The sequence below is a fragment of the Primulina tabacum genome, chromosome 6 (genome assembly GCF_025594145.1).
Source record: "Primulina tabacum isolate GXHZ01 chromosome 6, ASM2559414v2, whole genome shotgun sequence".
Taxonomy (NCBI): domain Eukaryota; kingdom Viridiplantae; phylum Streptophyta; class Magnoliopsida; order Lamiales; family Gesneriaceae; genus Primulina; species Primulina tabacum.
The window spans coordinates 22,248,793-22,269,628 of NC_134555.1; positions in this window are offsets into that span (position 1 = coordinate 22,248,793).

The following is a 20,836-nucleotide window of genomic DNA, read 5'->3' on the forward strand; positions in this document are numbered from 1 at the left end:
AACACTCTCACCGGTCAACTGGGCCCTGGCCTATCATGATCGAATAGAAATACGATCGTCGAGCTCCCTCTGGGGCCTTCTCCCCTCACGTTATTCCCATTCTCACCTCAAACCTCATATTCGTAATAATGGAAACACGATCGTCGGGCTCCCACTGGGACCATCACCCTCACGACATCGCCATCATTAACGAATTAGTCACAATCACTTCACTTCCTTAAACGTTTTATATTCTCATCACTTTATAAAATCGTGCATAACATATATTTTTTATTTTTGAAACCAAGCATTCAACATGTCTTTTAAATGTCAACCTTATATCATAAAAATCTCATAGACATCTAAAAATCATAATTTAATCATGAACTTTTCATAAACATTTAAAATGAAATTTTAACCTCAAAACATTTACAATAACATTTTGACATATTAAATCATAAACATATAAAATTTTCTAAATATTTAAAATATCATTTTAACATATAAAATCCCATAAACATTTAAAATATCATGTTAACATAAAAAATTTCCATAAAAATCCATAACTATAGAAAATAATCATATTAACTCATAAAACAGCATTCAGGACACTGCCATGACGTTTAATAATTTCTAGGTGTAAAATGACCGTTTTACCCCTGGACGTATAATTTCCCGTTTTTGACTTTTTCTTAACTTATTTGACTCTAACATGTCCCAAATAATTATTTAAGCCTACATGAATTTTCTCATATTTTTAATTAGCTTAAATCGAGGACTTTTGATTTAATTTTTAAATAAGACGTATTAACACGTTTTAATCGCGAATTAAACCAAATCTTAATATAAAATTCTCAAATTAAAAACTTAGACTTATAATAATTATTTAAGCTTAAAACTAATTTTTCATAATTTTATAAAGCATTAAAACTAGGCGTTTCAATTAATACGTTAATTAGTGTTTCGTGCGACGATTAAATTCCGAATAATTCCAAAACTCGTTATTTTGATCCCAAATTTTTAAAATAACCTTTTTATGATTTATTCTACCCTTTCAAGTCATGAGCCACCCCCGTGGACCCTTGGATTCATTTTTAGTTCTTTAATTTCGAAATATGACACCTAAGGGAACCACCCGTGCCATCTCCCAAAATACTCGAGCCACGCCCGAGCCACCTCGAACCAAAACCTAGCCAACACACCTAGGGACCCTACTGTGCAAGCCCAGCCCAAAAACATGAACCTAACCCACTCAAAAAGCCTACTGAACTTGAACCAATTCTGCACTCCCCTTGAACTCACGCTAGAAGACTCCTAGTCCTCCTAGGTCACCTCCAGCCGAGCCACCCCCGAACCCAGTCGACCCTGACTACCCCTGGACAACGCCCAGATCAAGCCCAGACTAGCCCAGGCCCCTGGACCAGCGCACAAGCCAGCTGAAGGAGGAAACAGCCTGTGCGTGGCTCTATGATGCAACCCTCATGGTTTCCTTGTTTTGGTCGAGCCAGCAGCGAGCCAGCCGCACCAGCCCCTAGCCCGACCCCTGCCCATGACCCTTGGACCCTGATGAACCACCTAGCTTGCCCCCAGACCGAGCTGCAACTCTCTCTTCTCTCCCGAACCGATTCTACACGTGAATATGGGAGGAGTCCCACTTCGGGTGGACTCCTTCCCCAAGCCTAGAACTTGAACCCAAGCCACCCTAGGACCCAACCCAGCCCTAGACCGTGACCACCCAAACCCCATGCAAACAATCGAGTCCCTTGAACCACACATGCCCATGAACTCTTAAAAAAACTCACGGCTCCTACTTAACTTCCTTGCCCACGGTTCCAGCATATTTCTTTTTTCTTTGCAGCGTTTTCCATGTTTTCTAAGGCCCTAAACTTGTGTAATACTTTCCCCTTAACATCCTATTTCATGGCAGCCTCTTTGACAACAATAAAACATGATTTTGGAATCAAAATTCATGGATTTCATACATGTAGGTGAAATATTCCGAAAATAATCAAAAGAATTTCATGTTTTTCATGCACACGATATTTAAAACGATACTACGATGTGATAGATGGGAAAATGAGATGTATGGCGTGCCTTTGCGTAATATACGCACGAAAATCCGTTGTCGACGAAGAACGGAGCGAGGAGACGAAGGCTATGAAGTTTCCCTTGAAGTTTTCTCAATTTTTCTTGCTTCCTTCGTGTGGTGTGTGTGTTGTGGGGTTTTGAGTTGTTGGGAGAGAATTTCAGAATTATAAAAGTGAGTGGCCGAGAGTTTGTTTTGCAAAGTGAAGGGTTTTTGGTGATTTAAAACTTTAAATACTAATTAATTCACTAATTAGGACTTAGGCCTATTAAGCTAACCAATTAGGCCCATTAGTCTTAATTAGGATATAATTAAAATTTTAAAATAGTTTTGCTAAAAATAAGTTTGTGAATTTATTAGCCGGGTTGCCAAAATGTTTGAATTTTTGTTGAAAACCAACCCCGATAAAATTTACGTCCCGGCGTATAAAACCACCCATATTTTCAAAAAATAAGAAAAAGCATCACCCATATTATAAATAATTAAAAACATATAACCAATAAAAACATTTTATATTTTTCAGCCCTCGATCTCCGTTCCTCGATCGCAACTCGAATATCCCTTTTAAAATACATTTTAATGCAACCATGAAGAAAAATATATTTTAAACATACAAATATGTACAACATAATTAATTTATGCAATTAAAACAATTAATTGAAATGCACAAGGAATTTAATAATTTGCGCATGTGGTTTGTGTGGATCTTTAAATTTTCGGGGCGTTACAATCTCCCCCCCTTAAATTGAATTTTGTCCTCGAAATTCGCTTATCCTAGATAACCCAAAGTTTAGACTTAGTTCTAATATCCCAAAAATCCACGCTTCTGCTGCACTACTTTGATAAAATTTAAGTTCTAGAATGTCCTTACGTCTCCTTGATCCCAATTAATTTTACCTCTAAGTCCTTATTTTGCAATTCGCAACTTAAAAAAACCCAAATGATTTAGTGCTATTATTATTATAACCTCAAATCTCGACTTTTCTTAAAATTCCCTATATAAAAAGATGGATAACCAAACTTATCGTATATTATTTTCCTTATTTTATAACCAAAATATTCATCAACTTATCATATTTCAACCTTAAAATCCCAAACGCATCCACTAACGCTTAGATTTTCAAGCCTAATATCGATTCATCTTTAAAAACCTTTGATTCAAATTCCTTATAATACTAAAACCAATATACCCCAAGGTTCTGAATATTTTTAAAAATCTAAATCCTCAAAATTCTTATCATTTAACTCATTCAATTCTCGCTTATTGCTAAAACTAGTCCCCAAATTCCGTAATAATTACAAAATCAATTCTTAATTTCCTAAAAAATTATCCTAATTGATCCTTAATTTTTAAAATCCTACGATTTACCCATAAGTTCTTGGCATTCTTATTCCCTTCTATAGGTTTCCCATAACATAGATTTCGAAAATTTAAACTTATTTACCCAAAAGTCAATTCCTATAACCAATATCACATTTCATCAAAACTTAAAATCCCAATTTATACATTATCTTATTCCCAAAGTCGTTGTAAATCCTCGAATCATTATTACTCATGAGTAATTCCCAAAAATTAATTCAACTAGTAACCACGAATCATAAATATTTTCTTAGAAAATCGACGTGTCCCAAAGCATTCAAAATATTCGCGATTAACTTATGGCCCAAAAAATAGAACGTCAATACTAAAACCCAAAATCAACATAGTTCAATTCCACTATGAAGCCAACATGCGTTAAAATAAAATAATTTTTTCATTTCATATCGTATCATGTATAAAAATCATGAAGCATATAAATCATAACTTATCATAAAACTATTAAACATACGACGTAAACATATAATTTATATAATTATGCAGGTAACATCATAAAATCATATAAAGCATGTAAACTTATAAATTGAGGCTTGACGACTGATCTTTCTGGCGCTGATGGTGGCACAACCCTTTACAGAACCATTGCTCTGATACCAACTGAAACGTCCTGTCCTTTTTATTGCTTTAAAAGTACTAGAAATTTTTTTTAACACTCAATTTTCGGCCATGTACCTTTCTCACATGAAAATATTTTTATAAAATATTTTACCCTTTAAAATTAAACATTAACCAACTAGCATTTTAAAAACCAAGTGCAATAGTAATAAAATGAAATCGTCGCATATTTTACCAAACCTAAAAAGCAATAATTTGAAAAGAATAGCCCATACTAAACCTCTCAAAAATCTCTCAAATGCATAAATAAATAATCTTAAAAATCTTTAATCATAAAGCATGAGTCAAAAGTCATAATGCGGAAAAAGTAGAAGCGCTGGTCCTCGGGTTGTGTGCGCCTTCAGTCCAGTCAAATCACCCGTCAAGTCCTCCCTCAAACTCACCTGCATCCATCACACCTAGTGAGTCTAAAGACTCAACACACCATAATCTTTATAACGAGTAATACGTAATACAGTCAACAAATAACGGTGAAAAATACTTGTACTTGAAATATCATTTTCATGAAGATGCATAAACATAAACATTTTCGTAAACATTTTCATGATGCATAAAACTTTAAACATAAACATTTTCATGACATGCAAACATGAATTTCCTTTTCCTCAACATGACATGACATAAAACTTTAAACATAATCATGAACATTTCCTTTTTTTCCTTTGTTGAATTCAGATCGTTAATTCTGACTTTCCTGACATGACATGACATGACGATGGATCCATCTACGTGAAACCTCAGTACTGGGCGGCGGGGGACACCAGCAACACTCTCACCGGTCAACTGGGCCCTGGCCTATCATGATCGAATAGAAATACGATCGTCGGAGCTCCCTCTGGGGCCTTCTCCCCTCATGATAATTCCATTCTCACCTCAAACCTCATATTCGTAATAATGGACACACGATCGTCGGGCTCCCACTGGGACCATCACCCTCACGATATCGCCATCATTAACGAATTAGTCACAATCACTTCACTTCCTTCAACGTTTTACATTCTCATCACTTTATAAAATCGTGCATAACATATATTTTTTATTTTTGAAACCAAGCATGCAACATGTCTTTTAAATGTCAACCTTAAATCATAAAAATCCCATAGACATCTAAAAATCATAATTTAATCATGAACTTTTCATAAACATTTAAAATGAAATTTTAACCTCAAAACATTTACAATAACATTTTGACATATTAAATCATAAACATATAAAATTTCCTAAACATTTAAAATATCATTTTAACATATAAAATCCCATAAAATATTTAAAATATCATTTTAACATAAAAAATTTCCATAAACATCCATAACTATAGAAAATAATCATATTAGCACATAAAACAGCATACAGGGCACTGCCATGACGTTTAATAATTTCTAGGTGTAAAATGACCATTTTACCCTGGACGTATAATTTCCCGTTTTTGACTTTTTCTTAATTTCTTTGACTCTAACATGTCCCAAATAATTATTTAAGCCTACATGAATTTTCTCATATTTTTACTTAGCTTAAATCGAGGACTTTTGATTTAATTTTTAAATAAGACGTATTAACACGTTTTAATCCCGAATTAAACCAAATCTTAATATAAAATTCTCAAATTAAAAACTTAGACTTATAATAATTAATTAAGCTTAAACCTAATTTTTCATAATTTTATAAAGCTTAAAACTAGGCGTTTGAATTAATACGTTAATTAGTGTTTCGTGAGACGATTAAATTTCGAATAATTCCAAAACTCGTTATTTTAATCCCAAATTTTTAACATAACCTTTTTATGATTTATTCTACCCTTCCAAGTCATGATCCACCCCCGTGGACACTTGGATTCATTTTTAGTTCTTTAATTTCGAAATATGATTCCTAAGGGAACCACCCGAGCCATCTCCCAAAATATTCGAGCCACGCCCGAGCCACCTCAAACCAAAACCTAGCCAACCCACCTAGGGACCCTACTGTGCAAGCCCAGCCCAAAAACATGAACCTAACCCACTCAAAAAGCCTACTGAACTTGAACCACTTCTGCACTCCCCTTGAACTCACGCTAGAAGACTCCTAGTCCTCCTAGGTCACCTCCAGCCGAGCCACCCCCGAGCCCAGTCGACCCTGACTACCCCTAGACAACGCCCAGACCAAGCCCAGACCAGCCCTGGCCCCTAGACCAGCGCACAAGCCAGCTGAAGGAGGAAACAGCCTGTGCGTGGCTCTACGATGCAACCCTCACGGTTTCCTTGTTTTGGTCGAGCCAGCAGCGAGCCAGCCGCACCAGCCCCTAGCCCGACCCCTGCCCATGACCCTTGGACCCTGATGAACCACCTAGCTTGCCCCCAGACCGAGCTGCAACTCTCTCTTCTCTCCTGAACCGATTCTACACGTGAATATGGGAGGAGTCCCACTTCGGGTGGACTCCTTCCCCAAGCCTAGAACTTGAAACCTAGCCACCCTAGGACCCAACCCAGCCCTAGACCGAGACCACCCAAACCCCATGCAAACAATCGAGTCCCTTGAACCACACATGCCCATGAACTCTTAAAAAAACTCACGGCTCCTACTTAACTTCCTTGCCCACGGTTCCAGCATATTTCTTTTTTCTTTGCAGCATTTTCCATGTTTTCTAAGGCCCTACACTTGTGTAAAACTTTCCCCTTAACATCCTATTTCATGGCAGCCCCTTTGACAACAATAAAACATGATTTTGGAATCAAAATTCATGGATTTCATACATGTAGGTGAAATATTCCGAAAATAATCAAAAGAATTTCATGTTTTTCATGCACACGATATTTAAAACGATACTACGATGTGATAGATGAGAAAAAGAGATGTATGGCGTGCCTTTGCGTAATATACGCACGAAAATCCGTTGTCGACGAAGAACGGCGCGAGGAGACGAAGGCTATGAAATTTTCCTTGAAGTTTTCTCAATTTTTCTTGCTTCCTTCGTGTGGTGTGTGTGTTGTGGGGTTTTGAGTGGCTGAGAGAGAATTTCAGAATTATAAAAGTGAGTGGCCGAGAGTTTGTTTTGCAAAGTGAAGGGTTTTTGGTGATTTAAAACTTTAAATATTAATTAATTCACTAATTAGGACTTAGGCCTATTAAGCTAACCAATTAGGCCCATTAGTCTTAATTAGGATATAATTAAAATTTTAAAATAGTTTTGCTAAAAATAAGTTTGTGAATTTATTAGCCGGGTTGCCAAAACGTTTGAATTTTTGTTGAAAAACCAACCCCGATAAAATTTACGTCCCGGCGTATAAAACCACCCATATTTTCAAAAAATAAGAAAAAGCATCACCCATATTTTAAATAATTAAAAACATATAACCAATAAAAACATTTTCTATTTTTCAGCCCTCGATCTCCGTTCCTCGATCGCAACTCGAATATCCCTTTTAAAATACATTTTAATGCAACCATGAAGAAAAATATATTTTAAACATACAAATATGCACAACATAATTAATTTATGCAATTAAAACAATTAATTGAAATGCACAAGGAATTTAATAATTTGCACATGTGATTCGCGTAGACCTTTAAATTTTCGGGGCGTTACAGGTTTAGTATGGGCTATACTTTTCAAACTTATTGCTTTATTTAGGTTTGCTAAAACAGTTGACGATTTCATGTTATTACTAGTGCACTTGATTTTAAAAATGTTAGATGGATGATGTTTTATTTTAAAGGGGTAAAATATTCATGAGGTTTATGTATTGGCCGAAAATTGAGTGTTTAAAAAAAAATTTCTAGTACTTTTAAAGTAATAAAAAGGGCAGGATGTTTAAGTTGGTATCAGAGCAAATGTTCTGTAAAGGGTTGTGCCACCATCAGCGCCGGAAAGATCAGTCTTCAAGCCTCAATTGTAAGTTTACATGCTTTATATGATTTTATGTTGCTACCTGCATAATTATATGAATTATGTGTTCACGTCACATGTTTAATAGCATTATGATTTTATATGTTTTATTTGCTTTAGAATTTTTATACGTGATACGATATGAAATGAAAAATTATTTGATTTCAATGCATGTTGGTTTTCTGGTGGAATTGGACTATGTTAATTTTTTTGGGTTTTAGTATTGACGTTTTACTTTTTGGGCTATAAGATAATCATGAATATTATGAATGCTTTTTGGGTTACGTAGATTTTGTAAGAAAATATTTATGATTCATGGTTACTAGTTGAATTAATTTTTGGGAATTACTCATAAGTAATAATTAATCGAGAATTGCAACGACTTTGGGAAAATAAAAATGTATAAATTGAGATTTTAAGTTTTGATGAAAGGTAAAATTGGTTATAGGAATTGATTTTAGGTAAATAAGTTTAAAATTTTTGAAATTTTGTTATGGGAAACCTATAGAAGAAAATTAAGAATGTTAAGAACTTATGGGTTAATCTTAAGATTTTCGAAATTAAGGACCAATTAGGATAATTTTTGAGGAAATTAAGAATTGATTTTGCAATTATTAAGGAATTTGAGGACTAGTTTAGCAATAAGCGAGAAGTGAATGAGTTAAATGATAAGAATTTTCGATGATTTAAACTTTTAAGTATATTTAGAAACTTGGGATATATTGGATTATAAAGTTATAAGAAATGTTAATCAAGGATTTTAAGGATAAAAAAAATTAGGCTTGAAAAATCTAAGCGTTAGCAGACGCGTTTGGGATTTTAAGATTGGAATTTGATAAGTTGATGAAAATTTTGGGTATAAAATAAGGAAAGTGATATACGATAAGTATGGTCATCCATATTTTAATATTGTGAATTGTAAGAAAAATTGAAATTTGAGGTTATAATAGTAATAGCACTAAATCATTATGGGTCTTTTAAGTTGCGATTTGAAAATAAGGATTTAGAAGGAAAATTTATTTGTGATCAAGGAGACGTAAGGACATTCTAGAACTTAAGTTTTATCAGAGTAGCGCAGTGGAAGCGTGGATTTTTGGGTTACTAGAACTAAGTCTAAACTTTGGGTTATTAAGAATAAGCGAATTTCGAGGACGAAATTCAATTTAAGGGATGAAGATTGTAACGCCCCAAAAACTTAAAAGTCAATGCAAACCACATGCATGCAATTATTAAATTCTTTTGTATTTTAATTAAATCTTTTAAGTGAATAAATTAATTATGTTGTGCATATTTGTATGTTTAAATTATATTTTGTACATGGTTGCATTAAAATGTATTTTTAAAGGTTATTCGAGTTGCGATCGAGGAACGGAGACCGAGGGCTGAAAAATGGAAAATGATTTTATTAAATAATTGTTTTTAATTATTTAAAATATGATTGTGGGTTTTTCTTATTTTTGAAAATAAGGGGTTTTTAGGTGATTTTATACGCCGGGACGTAAATTTTATCGGTGTTGGATTTTTAGTAAAAATGCAAACGTTTTGGCAACCCGGCTAATAAATTCACAAACTTTTCTACTCAAAATAATTTAAAATATTTTTTATTAAACGCTAATGGTCTATGTGGGCCTAATTAACTTTCCTAATGGGCCCAAACTTTTGATTAGTGTTTTAATTCTTATTAAAGCCTAAACCTACCCCATAATCTCAAGAAAACTCACGCCCACACACCCCAACAATTTACAAACTCTCCCATCAACACCAAATACGCGACACACACAAAATTTTGAAGGAAAAAGACATCAAAGTTGCAAGGATTTCAAGCCGTCGTTTTCTCGTCGCCGTTCTTCGCAATCGTCAACGTTTATTCGTGCGTTAAAAATGCAAAGGCACGTCATATTCTTTTCTTCAAACATCTATCACACCATAGTAATTGTTTAAGCATATTTTGAATGAAAACATGACACACAAATTGTTATTTTCGTAGCTATGTACATGCATGAGAATTACTTGTGATTTTTGCTTCCAAATTCATGTTTTTATTTTGGTTAAGGGGCTGCCATGGATAGGGTATTAATATGGGTTGGTTTTTAGCCAAAAACATGTTAAATAATAAGGAAAACAAGGCATGAAACCAAAGGAATAGAAACAGAATAAGGGGCCGAAGGTTTGCTTGAAATTTTAAAGTGCAAGTTTCGGTTGGGTGTGCATGGTGAAAAGGGGATCGGTTACGGTGACCGGAAGCTGCAACGGAAGTTTAAAAATCGATTTTTTACAAGAAAATTTCGGCCACCTCTTTGTTTGTGTAGCAAATACAATAAAACACCAATATCATACATAGGGTGTTGAGAAAATCGTTACCTATCAACCTCTTGAGGTTGATGATGGCACCAACCAAGTTGTAAACAACTTGGCTCTTCAAGGATGACAAATCTTCAAGCTCTCCTCCTTTCCTTCAAGAATTAGGCCCACCACCAACTTTGTAGATCCACCTCACACTTGCACTAGAAAAATGTAAGGCTTTTTCAAAGAGAATTGACTTGTTTCTCCAACTATTGAAGAACACAAAAGGAAAGAAAAATTAAGGAAAAACTCCTCAATATTTTCGGGCTACACATGTGAATGAGAGGGGGAAGACTTGTCTTGGGTGTGGGAAAAGGTGTTGCAAAAAGTTGCATGCCATGCCAATTTTTTTAATCAAAAGTATTCCCCAACCTTTCACCTCCCAAGCATGCATATCAAGTGGACTTGTAACAATTACAAGGCCCATGGACTTTTATTTAAATGTCCCAAACATATTTGAGCGCATTTATAGTTTACTTGATTTTACTCAAGCCCACTAGTTAAATAAATATTTCCAATTGGGCTCTACAAGGCACAATGTTATTTAATTAATTCAACACTTGAATTAATTTAACTATTTGGACTCTACTAGGCCCACTATTGTTTAATTAATTCAACACTTGAATTAATTTAATTTAGTCCATAATAATGTTTATGAAAATCACAATTTTCAAATACATTACTCGTTTGGCCAACTTTAATTTAGGAACACTTCCTCAAATTAAAAGTTACATTCTCCTTATAGAAGTCATACTTCTATTTTATTTACGCTTATAAACTCCTTTATAAGCCGTTCAACACATTGAACTAATTTAACTTCTCAACGGGATCTAGAAAGCTAGCACTTGTGTGGCCCTCAATGGTTCATTGATACAACTAGCCGTGGGTTCACATCTCTATGTGATTCGGACTAAACATGTCCTTATACGAGCATACCCCGATTGCTCCATTCTTACTTATCAACTCCTTGATAACAAGCACGTCAGAACTCAAGTCTGATATTACCCAACCAATCATGTTAAACGCCTACAGCATCGCTTACATGATTCCCTAGGTATCAAATGATAGTGCCTGCAAGAACCATTCAATTATGGTTAGCGTACTGTACGGTCCCTTCAACTCATATATCCCGATCGATTCGACAATCATTGGTTTATCGAGAGTTGTCAATGAATCGATACTATGTGTCATGTCGTAATTGCATCGATGGTGTAATATATGAAACCCCTTTCATAATTACCACCATACTCTGATCAGAGATTTCAACCTATATACACATGAGAACACATAGGATATCCATACCCGAAGGTAAGCGGTGAATCCCCGACTACAATGCATCGACTCCTATATGTTTCGACAGAACACCCAACCTTGCCACCTGATGACCCCATGAGAGTCGGTAAACAAGTCAAAGTGTAATTCTAGCACATAGAGTCTCAATGTTGTCCCGGGTCATAAGGACTAATGGTGTACAACCATAAACTAGGACGTTTCCACTCGATAAGTGAGAACCACTTGGAAAGTCCTTTTATGGAGGGTTGTTCAGTGCACTCTACAAGGAGCACCTATCTGCATGTTCGGACATCACAATGTCCCCTACCAATGAAACATGGTACTCACATCGCAGATACTAGTCTCGAACTCGAGCGTTCTATATCCTTCTTAGTGGCGGCTGAATCGACTAGGAACTGTTTAGAATATACAGTATTACAAATATGAGTTTCATGAGACTCATCATATGAGCATCTCATATTCTTTCTACTATTTGTATATTCAAGGGCTTTATCTATGCAACTAGCATGGGTATACAGATAAAGAAGTGCCAAAATGATAAATTCAAATATTATTAAAATAAAGACTGTTTATACATAGAGTTTCATTGTGAACACTCGGCCAACACTTGGCTCGACGTGCACCTACTCTAACAATCTCCCACTTGCACTAGAGCCAACTACCCATATGCTTCAAACCCATCGATTCGCGATGCATCTCGAATAATGGTCTAGGTAAAGGCTTAGCTAGTGGATCAACAACATTATCTGCGGAGCCGACTTTGTCAATCGAGACATCTCCTCTTTCCACAATCTCTCAGAGGATGTGGTACTTTCTCAATACGTGTTTGGATTTCTGATGAGACCTTGGCTCCTTTGCTTGAGCTATAGCTCCCGTGTTGTCACACAACACCGGGACAGGAGCAACTCCATTAGGAATGACGTCCAACTCTTGGACGAAATTCCTTATCCAAACAGCCTCTTTTGCTGCATCTGATGGAGCAATGTATTCGGCCTCAGTGGTTGAATCCGCAGTACTGTCTTGCTTAGAACTCTTCCAAGAGACAACAACACCATTGAGCATGAATACGAACCCAGAGGTTGACTTCGAGTCATGAATATCGCTTTGGAAGCTAGAGTCGGTATAGCCTTCCAATTTCAGTTCTCCACCCCATAGACCAAGAACAATTTATTGGTCCTTCTCAAATACTTGAGGATGCCTTTCACAGCTTTCAAGTGTGGAAGACGAGGGTTCTATTGATATCTACTCACTACACATAGTGCAAAAGCCACGTCAGGACGTGCAGATATCATCCCATACATGATGCTACCAATCGTAGATGCATAAGGAATGCTTGTCATCGCCGCTATCTCTGAATTAGTCTTGGGAGACAGACTTGGATAGGGACATGCCATGACACATTGGTAGATGTCCTCTTTTGGACTCATCCATCGAGAACCGCTTCACTATGATATCAATGTATGTGGACTGGGTGAGACCAAGCAATCTTCTTGATCTATCTCTATAGATCTGTATTCCCAATACAAAAGATGCTTCACCCAAGTCCTGTATCGAGAACTTACTTGCTAACCATATTTTAGTTGATTGCAACATTCCTACATCATTCCCAATGATTAGAATGTCATGAACATATAACACAGGAATGTCACAACACTCCCACTGACCTTCTTATACACACAGGGTTCCTCAGGATTCTTAGCAAAACCAAACTCTTTGATTGTACTATCGAATCTGAGGTTCCAACTCCTAGACGCCTGCTTTAGACCATAAATAGATCTTTGAAGTTTGCATACCATATGCTCACTTCCGATAGACGTGAACCCTTCGGGTTGAGACATGTAAATCTCTTCCTTAATATCCCCATTAAGAAAGGCTGTCTTAACATCCATCTGCCATATCTCATAGTCATACCATGCAGCTATGGCTAGCAAAATCCTTATGGACTTGAACATTGCAACTGGAGAAAAGGTTTCCTCAAAATCAACTCATTGTCTTTGAGTATATCCTTTTGCCACCAATCGCGCCTTGAAGGTCAATACCTTCCCATCCGCCCCAAGTTTCCTCTTGTAAATCCATTTACACCCTATGGGAACAATTCCCTCAGGTGGATCCACGAGATTCCATACTTGGTTCGAATGCATGGAATTCATCTCAGATTACATCGCTTCAAGCCACTTGGATGAATCGGCATCAGATAATGCTTCCTTGAAGGTCCTTGGATCACATCCATGGTTAGGCTCATCATGGCCCTCTTCAAGAAGCAGAACATACCTCATAGGTGGTCTCGAGACTCTCTCGGATCTTCTAGGAGCTTGTTTCTCCTCTCTTGGCTCTTCGGGTGTGGGTTCTACAATTGTGGGTGTCTATCGAACCTCTTCGAGTTCTATCATCTCGCCTTTTCTATCTAATAGAAATTTCTTTTCCAAAAGGTTGCATTCCTAGAAACAAACACATTTGTTTCTTGGGGATGATAGAAATGATATCCAACTGAATTCCTTGGATATCCCACAAAGTAACATAAAATGGATCGACAATCCAATTTATCTCCCACTACCTGCTTCACATAAGCAGGGCACCCCCATATTCTAAGAAAAGAATATTTGGGTGGCTTACCCATCCATATCTCATATGGTGTCTGCCTTTGAATGGACATTTAATGGAATATATTTCAATTTTAAGTTATAGAGATCGTTTTCAAGTTCACCAGTACCAATCAAACATTCATTCATGTAAATTTTGCAAACACCTTTGCAAAATAAACAAGAATATCCATTTTTATCAGCATAGAAATGAAACAATGTTTTTCACCAAATCCGATACAAACAAAACATCTCATAAAATTAACTTAAAACTATTGTTCTACAATAAGTAAACATCTTCAACAGCCTTGGCAGCAACTCTTGCTCCATTGCCCATCCTCAAGAAGGTCACACCTTCCCTAAGCTTCCTACTTCTTCCCATCACCTGTAACTCATTACAGAGATGTGAGCCACAACCGGTATCTAATACCCAAGAAGTAGAGTTAATTGGAATGTTTACTTCAATTTAGAACATACTGTTTCCAGAACTCTTCTGGGCAAGATATTCCCTGCAGTTACGCCTCCAATGTCCAGGCTTCTTGCAGTGATGACATACATCAGCAGTCTTGTCAGCCTTAACTGGTGTGGCTGCCTCAACGGGATTTGGAGATTGCCTCATCAAGGGCACGTTCTTCTTGGGACGTTGGAAAGAACGCTTCTTTCCCTTCCTATGTGGATCAATCTTCGTACCAGATGAAGAACCCACATAAAGAACCAACTTCTCATTCTTGATGGTGGATTCAAACGTAACAAGCATATTCACCAACTCCTCAAGGGTTGGCTCCATCTTGTTCATGTTGAAGTTCACCACAAAAGGATCAAATGAGCTAGGCAATGATAACAGCAACACGTCGGTGGTCAACTCCGAAGGCAAGATCAGATCCATGCCAACGAGCTTGTCCACGAGCCCAATCAACTTCAGGCCATGCTCATGGACCGAGGCCCCATCTCGCATGCGCAAAGTGATCAGCTCCCTGACGGTAGCATGCCTAAGAGGCCGTGTTTGCTCACCAAAGAGCTCCTTGAGATGCAAATGAATGTCAGCAGCACTCTTTGCATCCTCAAAACGCCTCTGCAGCTCATCATTCATAGAAGTCAGCATATAACACCTGGTTATCAAGTCATGGTCACACCATTCCTTGTAAGCCTGCAATTCCTCAGGAGTGCAGTCAGTCTGAGCCTCAACAGGGGGTGACTCAGTCAGTGTATATGCTACCCTTTCCGAATTAAAGACGATTTTTAGGTTTCTTAGCCAAGTGAGGTAATTAGGTCCAGTTAATATGTGTTTGTCGAGTATTACGGATATCGGATTGCGAATCGAAGACATTGTCAATTTGTACTGAAAAGTAAAAAACAGATAAATGTTGATGACTATTTAAAATATTTAGTAAGATATGAAGTTTGGACTTTTACTTCATAAATATTTGCCCCCACTGTTTTGACATCTTTCACTACCCTCTAGTGAAAACGGGAAACTCCTTTCCTCAGTAGGTACGTAAGGTCCAATTAGCGAATTATGATCCCGAATAATATCAGCCAATCACAATTCCTAAAAGGTAGTTTCCAATTGCATCACAATGCAACCCCCTACGTAAACTTTTGTCTCACGTTTGATTAGGACCCAATAATATGACGTCGTTCATCTTCACGTGTCAAGCCTTACCCATCGATGTTGAACCTTAATGGACGGTCGCCATGAGTTCCCACAATAATATGAGCCGAAATCATGGGAGTTCCACGTAGTTCACATCACCATGTCAATGGATGTCACAGCTTTCCGGCACCAAGGGCCCCCCCAATAATATGAGCCGAGCCCCGAGTACGGGTAGCGTTCATCATGCACCCATTGTCGATGGAAGACATGGAAATCATAAACTAATTTATAATTCCCCTTTTCGGGCTTGATATTAATTTTGAATCTTTTTCAAAATGAGGGTTTTTAATTTTGAAAGGTCTCATCATTAATTTTATTTAAAAGCTCGCCATGTTTGATCGTATGTTTGCTGGATTCATGCAACTTTGTTATTATCATAATAATAACGCACATACTCATTATTTATAACATATCATGCATATATTATAAACAGTAAACAAAACAAGGATGATCAATCGCCCCAATACTAATGGCCCGTGTGAGCTAAACACGGGCCTAGGTCCAATCCTAGGGTAATGCAAGGGATGCAAATGCAACTATTACATTAGCTTCCAATATTTACATGTCTTCGATCTTCATAATCATCATGGCCACCATCTTCCAATCTTGATCATCCACTATACTAATATTTACAAATAAATATCCATGGCAAATAGGGATACATCTCATGGGGTGGGAACGGGCCATAAACCAAGCCCACTTTAAATTTGATAATTATTACAATCATTCAACACAAAATATCCTAGCATACACCTAGCAAATTGGGCTTGGGCTTTTGATCATCCTTCATGCATAATATCACATATCATACACCATCAATTAATTATCACAATAATTAATTGATCCAATATTATATATCTTGAACCAATCACTAACCGCCACGATTATAAACTAAATTAACAAAGTATACAAACACTTTTGTCTACTTTCCAATTAATTATTTATAATCGAATTTCTTGTAAATCACAATTTACTATAAATAATTAAAGTCCAACTTCAATTATTTATTTTATGAGAAAATATTTGCAACTTTTGTAATTTTAAACTTAAGGACCCAAAAAACTCATTTCTCACCAAAAACATTTTGGCCCATTTAAAATTCACAAATATGTTAGCCATCTAATGGCCCAACAACATCAAGGCCCATGACACTTTGATAATCCAAAGGAACAAAATTTTTTTTTATTTTTAAAAGGAACCTTCGGGCTGCCCTTGCTGCCCGAAACATGAAAAATTTTCGGCCTCTTTTGTTGCAAAATTTTGGTCTCATGCGGTTAGAAATCAATCTCAATATAATATCTTGTAATTGGTACACAAAATCGTAACCTTAGCTCGGATACCACTTGAAAGGGGATCGGTTACGGTGACCGGAAGCGCAACGAAAGTTTAAAAATCGAATTTTTACAAGAAAATTTCGGCCACCTCTTTGTTTGTGTAGCAAATACAATAAAACACCAATATCATGCATAAGGTGGTGAGAAAATCGTTACCTATCAACCTCTTGAGGTTGATGATGGCACCAACCAAGTTGTAAACAACTTGGCTCTTCAAGGATGACAAATCTTCAAGCTCTACTCCTTTCCTTCAAGAATTAGGCCCACCACCAACTTTGTAGATCCACCTCACACTTGCACTAGAAAAATGTAAGGCTTTTTCAAAGAGAAGTGACTTGTTTCTCCAACTATTGAAGAACACAAGAGGAGAGAAAAATTAAGGAAAAACTCCTCAATATTTTCGGCCAACACATGTGAATGAGAGGGGGAAGACTTGTCTTGGGTGTGGGAAAAGGTGTTGCAAAAAGTTGCATGTCATGCCAATTTTTTTAATCAAAAGTATTCCCCAACCTTTCACCTCCCAAGCATGCATATCAAGTGGGCTTGTAACAATTACAAGGCCCATGGAATTTTATTTAAATGTCCCAAACATATTTGAGCGCATTTATAGTTTACTTGATTTTACTCAAGCCCAGTAGTTAAATAATTATTTCCAATTGGGCTCTACAAGGCACAATGTTATTTAATTAATTCAACACTTGAATTGATTTAATTATATGGACTCTACTAGGCCCACTATTGTTTAATTAATTCAACACTTGAATTAATTTAATTTAGTCCATAATAATGTTTATGAAAATCACAATTTTCAAATACATTACTCGTTTGGCCAACTTTAATTTAGGAACACTTCCTCAAATTAAAAGTTACATTCTCCTTATAGAAGTCATACTTCTATTTTATTTACGCTTATAAACTCCTTTATAAGCCGTTCAACACATTGAACTAATTTAACTTCTCAACGGGATCTAGAAAGCTAGCACTTGTGTGGCCCTCAATGGTTCATTGATACAACTAGCCGTGGGTTCACATCTCTATGTGATTCGGACTAAACATGTCCTTATACGAGCATACCCCGATTGCTCCATTCTTACTTATCAACTCCTTGATAACAAGCACGTCAGAACTCAAGTCTGATATTACCCAACCAATCATGTTAAACGCCTACAGCATCGCTTACATGATTCCCTAGGTATCAAATGATAGTGCCTGCAAGAACCATTCAATTATGGTTAGCGTACTGTACGGTCCCTTCAACTCATATATCCCGATCGATTCGACAATCATTGGTTTATCGAGAGTTGTCAATGAATCGATACTATCTGTCATGTCGTAGTTGCATCGATGGTGTAATCTATGAAACCCCTTTCATAATTACCACCATACTCTGATCAGAGATTTCAACCTATATACACATGAGAACACATAGGATATCCATACCCGAAGGTAAGCGGTGAATCCCCGACTACAATGCATCGACTCCTATATGTTTCGACAGAACACCCAACCTTGCCACCTGATGACCCCATGAGAGTCGGTAAACAAGTCAAAGTGTAATTCTAGCACATAGAGTCTCAATGTTGTCCCAGGTCATAAGTACTAATGGTGTACAACCATAAACTAGGACGTTTTCACTCGATAAGTGAGAACCACTTGAAAAGTCCTTTTATGGAGGGTTGTTCAGTGCACTCTACAAGGAGCACCTATCTGCATGTTCGGACATCACAATGTCCCCTACCAATGAAACATGGTACTCACATCGCAGATACTAGTCTCGAACTCGAGCGGTCTATATCCTTCTTAGTGGCGGCTGAATCGACTAGGATCCGTTTAGAATATACAGTATTACAAATATGAGTTTCATGAGACTCATCATATGAGCATCTCATATTCTTTCTACTATTTGTATATTCAAGGGCTTTATCTATGCAACTAGCATGGGTATACAGATAAAGAAGTGTCAAAATGATAAATTCAAATATTATTAAAATAAAGACTGTTTATACATAGAGTTTCATTGTGAACACTCGGCCAACACTTGGCTCGACGTGCACCTTCTCTAACACATGGGGCAAGAAGGCTCGACCAAGTCTGGTGGTTGGGTCCTAGGGGTAATGGTTAGGTCCTAGGAAGGGTCCTAGGAGGGCTAGGGCGCGAGCCTTGGGCTGGGGAAGAGTCCACGTGAAGTGGGACTCTCTCCCAAGGCACATGCAGGTGCTGTTCGGGATTTCCAGGGGGTGGCTCAGTTTGGGGCTGAGCCAGGTGGTCTGTCAGGGTCCCAGGGAGATGATCCAGGGTTGGGGCAGGGTCTGGAGTGGCTTGGGTCGCTGCTGGCTCGAGGGAGAAGTAGAACCCGTAAGAGAACAAAAGTAGCGCACAGCTGCTGTTGGCTTCAAGCGGCTCGTGCGCGCGGTCCATGGCTTGGGTTGGTCTGGTCTTGGTCTGGGCGTGGGCTAGGGAAGGTTAGGGTCATGAGGGGTCAAGTGATTAAGGGTTGGAGGTGTCCTAGTTGGCTAGGAGTCCTAAGATAGGCTAGAAGGCACTCACACACACATGTGCAGATTTTGGGTCAACTTCCAGGAGGGTTTTGAACGGACCAGGGCTGGTGTTTCGGGCCGGGCTTGCACAGTAGGGTCCCTAGATGGGAGTGGCTCGGGTAAATTAAGAGATGGCTCGGTGTTTTCGATAAGGTGTCTAAAACAAAATTAATAAAGTTAAAAAAGAATCCATGGGTCCACGGGTGTGGCTCATGACTTGGAAGGGTAGAATAAATCATTAAAAGGTTATGTTAAAAAATTGGGATCAAAATAACGAGTTTTGGATTTATTCGGGATTTAATCGCCGCACGAAACACTAATTAACGAGTTAATTGAAACGTCTAAGTTTTAAGATTTATAAAATTATGAAAATTTATATTTAAGCTTAAATAATTATTATAAGTCTAAGTTTAAAGTTTAGGAATTTTATAATAAAGTTTTGAATTTTTCGGGATTAAAACACCGTTAAAAAAATTAATTAAAGATAAATGAAAAAGTTTAATATTTAAGCTAAATAAAATTATGGAAAAATTAATTTAGGCTTAAATAATTATTTGTGACATGTTAGAGTCAATGAATTCAAGAAAATGTCAAAAACGGGAAATTTTACGTCTAGGGGTAAAACGATCTTTTTGCCCCTAGAAAATTATTAAACATCATGGCAGTGCCCTGAATGCTGTTTTATGTGCTAATATGATTATTTTCTATAGTTATGGATGTTTATGGAAATTTTTTTTATGTTAAAATGATATTTTAAATGTTTATGGGATTTTATATGTTAAAATGATATTTTAAATGTTTAGGGAATTTTATATGTTTATGATTTAATATGTCAAAATGTTATTGTAAATGTTTTGAGGTTAAAATGTCATTTTAAATGGTTATGAATTGTTCATGATTAAATTATGATTTTTAGATGTCTATGGGATTTTTATGATTTAAGGTTGACATTTAAAAGACATGTTGTATGCTTGGTTTCAAAATATAAAAATATATGTTATGCACGATTTTATAAAGTGATGAGAATGTAAAATGTTGAAGGAAGTGAAGTGATTGTGACTAATTCGTTAATGATGGCGATGTCGTGAGGGTGAGGGTCCCAGTGGAAGCCCTACGATCGTGTTTCCATTATTGCGAATATGAGGTTATGAGGATATGAGGTTTGAGGTAAGAATGAGA